Source organism: Choloepus didactylus, chromosome 3 (assembly GCF_015220235.1).
Source record: "Choloepus didactylus isolate mChoDid1 chromosome 3, mChoDid1.pri, whole genome shotgun sequence".
Classification (NCBI taxonomy): Eukaryota; Metazoa; Chordata; class Mammalia; order Pilosa; family Megalonychidae; genus Choloepus; species Choloepus didactylus.
Window position 1 is genome coordinate 153,664,786 of NC_051309.1, and position 5,546 is coordinate 153,670,331.

The 5,546-nt window shown below is 36.8% G+C and overlaps 1 pseudogene; it reads left to right on the forward strand.

Moving 5' to 3' along the window:
* The first annotated feature begins 1,059 nt into the window (after window positions 1–1,059).
* LOC119528854 lies at window positions 1,060–2,731 on the forward strand (annotated as a pseudogene).
* Window positions 2,732–5,546: the final 2,815 nt, after the last annotated feature.

The window sequence follows — 5,546 nt, forward strand, 5'->3', positions numbered from 1 at the left end:
TTATAGTCACTTGCTGTTTTCACTCACTTGCATTACTTGAGAATTCATCTACCCCAACCCTCTTTTCATTCCCTTCTGATTAGAGTATAAACTCATTTAGAACAGAATTTTTGTCAGCTCTGCTTGCTTCACATTTCCTTCATCCTTCAGTATAGTGCTTAAAATGCAGGAACCCAATATGTTTCATTTTTTAATCAAAAACTATTGCCCTGGAAGAAAGGGTCAAAAATCATTTTTTTTTCATGTGGATTGACCCAACGCCATTTATTGAAAAGATTGTGCATTCCCCAAGGCTCCTCATTGTGACCTTTGTCATAAATCAAATGTTTTATGTATGGGTCTGTTTCCAAACTCTTTATTCTTTTCAATTGGTCTATTTATCTATCCTTTTGCCAATTCCACATTGTCTTAATCATTATAGCTTTAAAATAAGGCTTGATATTTAGTAATCTTCTAACTTTGCTCTTCAAGACTGCCTTTCCTATTTTTGACCTTTTCCGTTTCCCTATTAATTTTAGAATCAGCTTTCATTTCTACCAAAATAAAACACAAATCTAATAGAATTTTGATTATAACTTCATCTATAGATCAGTTTGGGAAAAATGGACATCTTCATATTATTGGGTCTTCCAATTCATGAACATACAAACCCCTCCATTCATTTAGGTTTTCTTTCATTTCTTTCAATAATGTTTTGTAGTTTACAAAATAGAAGTCTTATAAATATTTTGTTGGATTTATTTTGGGGAGATGATTTTTTAATGCTACTGTTAATGGTATCATTTTAAAATTTCTTCTTTGTTAATTGCTGGAACATAGAACTATGATTAACTTTTTAATATAAACTTTATCCAACAACGTTCTAAATTCACTTATTGATTCCAATAGTTTTTGGATTTTCTATGTACAAAATTATATCATCTATGATATAACGCACCAGATCTCATCTGGTCTCGGAAGCTAAGCAGGGTTGGACCTGGTTAGTACTTGAATGGGAGACCACCTGGGAATAGCGGGTCCTGTAGGCTTAAACACACAAAAGGGAAAGGCTGACTGCTTATGCTGAACCCAAGAACAAACAAAGGAGTGGCATTTCATTACAGGAACAACAAATGCTTGGCCTTCAAGGACTTCTGCCTCCTGAAATAGAGAGACAAGATATTCAAGCCTTGAGGTTTCACAGAAACTTGAAAAAAATGAGTGACCCTTTGGAAAAACACATCTATATAAAGGGAATTCAGGAAAGAAATGAGAAGTTGTTTTATAGAATATTGAAAGATGATATCAAAAATCTAATGCCAATTGTATAGACACCAACAGTTAGTCTTGCCTGCTGCCAATATGGACACATCTTTAGAAGACCTAAGAGATTGTTTATTTCAATCTCAGACAGAGGCCATATTAGATCATCTGTGGATAACTGGCCAGAAAGTGATGTTAAGACTGCTGTGGAGACTGATGGAGAGAGAATTCTGGGCCTTGGAGATCTGGGTGTCTATGGAATGGGAATTCCAGTAGGAAAGTTTTGAATGTAGCTCATGCAGGGACATGGTCTGATAAATGCCTGCCAGTGTGTATTGATGCGGGAACTGATAATCCAGCACTCTTAAAGGATCCGTTTTACATGGGCATGTATCAGAAAAGAGATCGCTCATAGCTTTATGATAATCTGATCGATGAGTTTATAAAAGCCATTACTGACAGATATGGTCAGAACACACTCAGTTTGAAGACTTTGGAAATCATAATGCATTCCAGTTCTGAGAAAATGTTGAGAAAAATATTGTATCTTCAATGATGATATCCAAGGGACAGCTGCAGTAGCACTAGCAGGTCTTCTTGCAGTACAAAAAGTTATTAATAAACCATCTCAGAACACAAAATCTTATTTCTTGGAGCAGGAAAGGCTGCTCTTGGAATTGCAAATCTATAGTTACAGCTATGATGGAAAATGGTGTCTCAGAAGAAGAGGCACAAAAGAAAATCTGGATGTTTGACAAGTTTGGCTTATTGGTCAAGGGGAGGAAATCTAAAATAGAATGTCATCAGGAACCATTTGTTCACTCAGCCTTAGTGACCATACCTTATACTTTTGAAGATGCAGTAAATGTATTTAAGCCTTCCACTATAATAGGTGTTGCAGGTGCTGTCCGACTCTACTCCTGGTAATATCAAAGCCATGGCCTCTATCAATGAAAATCCTGTAATATTTGCATAAGTAATCCTACAGGAAAGGCTGAATGCATGGCTGAAGAAGCATATACATTTACAGAGGGAAGGGGTTTGTTTGCAAGTGGCAGTCCATTTGAGCCAGTGAAGCTCAGTGATGGGTGATACTTTATGCCAGGTCAAGGAAACAATGCATATATTTTTCCAGGTGTGACTTTAGCTGTTATTCTCAGTGACATCTGGCATATTAGTGGCCATGTTTTCCTCGAAGCTGCAAAGAAACTGACAAGTCAATTGACAAATGAAGAGCTAGCCCAAGGGAGACTTCACCCACCATTTGCTAATATTCAGGAAGTTTCTATTAACATTGCTATTAAAGTTACAGAATACCTACATGATAATAAGATGGCTTATTACAAGAAACCTATATTGAGACAAGGCCAAATATATCTGAGAAAAAATATGGAGAAGTGAATACGATTCCCTGCTGCCAGATGTGTATGTGTGGCCGGCGACCGCATCATACTCTCCCCAGATAACGAAACAGAAGCACTGCCACTGACCAATACTGCCTGTGCTGCAGGGAACCCTGCCTTCTTTAGCCCCAGACAAAAAGAGAAAGTTTTCAGAAGATTTATGACTTCTTCTGTCTTTTATTCCCCTCAGCCACTTTGCTTGACTTATTTTCCTCACGAATCTACACCTATTAGGGTAGATACATTGACTATATCAATACCCACCAGCACCCTACCATCAAATAAACATGATGACTTAATTCTAATTTGTAGCCCACGCTGCACCAAAGAGTTGTTAAAAATATATTTGTGACTATCTTTACTGATTTGTACTCTTATTCATGCTTGCCGTTGTATTTGCTATTTACCATTATAGGTAACAATCTTCTCTCACCCAGTTCTTTTAGAGCTATTAAAATAGAAATTTGCTTTTGTGGCTATGAGTATGAAATTTTAAGTAAAAGCCAAATTTAACCAAATTCTGAGGGAAAATACTGTCATTGTCTAAAAAGGTTCTTTCATTTCTGTTTCATTTTTCCTTCATGCTTGGAAACTCCTTTACACTAGATAGATCTGGGAAAATATGCAAAATTTATCCTATTATTTTCTGGAACTAAATGCAGGCTTAATTATATCATTGTGAAAGAGAAATGGGAGTTACTGCTGCCTTTAGTCAAATAAACTAGTGATTGTCTTCAACTATGTATAAAAGCCATAGTATTACTTTGTATTTATTAAATATAATGTCTTATATAGCTTAAAAAAATCATATTTGCAAATAATGGCAGTTTTATTTTTTCTTTTTAATTAATTAATTGCCATACCACCCTACCTAACACCTTCAGTACAGTTTTGAAGAGAAGTGGTGATAGAGGGCATCTTTGTTTTCGTCCTGATATTAGGGGGTAAGTTAGAGGGAATGTGTTCTGTATAAGTTAATTAAGTCAAGCTTTTAATCATGTTTTTCAAATGTTCTATATAAGTACTTTTGTGGTTTTCTGCTTGTTCTATCAGTAAATGAGAGAAGTATTCTAAAAATATCCTATGATTGTGGGTTTTCCTATTTCTCCTTTTATTTCTAATGATTTTTGTTTTATATATAAGACTATTTCTATTAGGTACAGGTAGACTTAAAATTGAGTAGTAGGTGCTGCTAGAGGGGGAAATTTCACACTAAATAGACTTGTGCTATTCCAATTTTATGTTTTTCATTCTCAGGTGAGTCCTGAGTGCCACTCAATAATCCCTTTCCATGTCCATGATCCAAACCCTTTCTTTATTCCCCAAATAGTTATTTTAATTCTTGATTTGCCTCTTCAAACTCCAGATCCAAGTGCCTTCTTAGATGATGAATTTGATTCTGAGTTCCCAGAAATAACTGGAGTTATGAAGCAGCAACTCAAACTTCCTGCCCCTCAACTACAAATTTATCTGCACCCCCAATGTACTTTTCTCCTTCCTGCATTTTTTTTTAAATTTTTTTCCCTTGTCTTTTTTTTTATTTTATTTTTTATTGGGGAGTTCTCATGAACATTTTCTATCCTGCTTTCTCTCTCCTGCAGGTTCCTTTTTCTTTTCTTTTTTTTTTTAATCTTCATTTTATTGAGATATATTCACATACCATGCAGTCACACAAAACAAATCGTACATTCGATTGTTCACAGTACCATTACATAGTTGTACATTCATCACCTAAATCAATCCCTGACACCTTCATTACCACACACACAAAAATAACAAGAATAATAATTAAAGTGAAAAAGAGCAACTGAAGTAAAAAAGAACACTAGGTACCTTTGTCTGTTTGTTTGTTTGTTTCCTTCCCCTATTTTTCTACTCACCCATCCATAAACTAGACAAAGTGGAGTGTGGTCCTTATGGCTTCCCCAATCCCATTGTCACCCCTCATAAGCTACATTTTTATACAATTGTCTTCGAGATTCATGGGTTCTGGGTTGTAGTTTGATAGTTTCAGGTATCCATCACCAACTACCCCAATTCTTTAGAACCTAAAAAGGGTTGTCTATATTGTGCGTAAGAGTGCCCACCAGAGTGACCTCTCGGCTCCTTTTGGAATCTCTCTGCCACTGAAGCTTATTTCATTTTCCTTTCACATCCCCCTTTTGGTCAAGATGTTTTCCGTCCCACGATGCCAGGTCTACATTCCTCCCTAGGAGTCATATTCCACGTTGCCAGGGAGATTCACTACCCTGGGTGTCTGATCCCACGTAGGGGGGAGGGCAGTGATTTCACCTTTCAAGTTGGCTTAGCTAGAGAGAGAGGGCCACATCTGAGCAACAAAGAGGCATTCGGGAGGAGGCTCTTAGGCCCAATTATAGGGAGGCCTAGCCTCTCCTTTGCAGCAACTGTCTTCCCAAGGGTAAAACCTACGGTAGAGGGCTCAACCCATCAAACCACCAGTCCCCTATTGTGGTCATGTTAGCAACCATCGAGGTGGGGTAGGCCAATACCCCTGCATTCTCCACAGGCTCCTCAAGGGGGCTCTACATAATTTTTTCCTTGTTTTTCTTCTTTTTTTTAAATCAACTGTATGAAAAAAAAAAATTAAAAAAAAAAAAACAACATACAATAAAAGAACATTTCAAAGAGACCATAACAAGGGAGTAAGAAAAAGACAACTAACCTAAGATAACTGCTTTATTTCCAACCTGTTCCTACTTTACCCCAAGAAAGTTACCTAATACAGCAACATTTCTGTGAACTTGTTCCTACTATACCCATCAGAAATTAACAGACCGTAGTCATTCCTGGGCATCCCCAGAACGTTAAATAGCTTATCTGTTCTTCTTGGATTATTGTTCCCCCTTCCTTAATTGCTCTCTATTGCTAGTTCCCCTACAT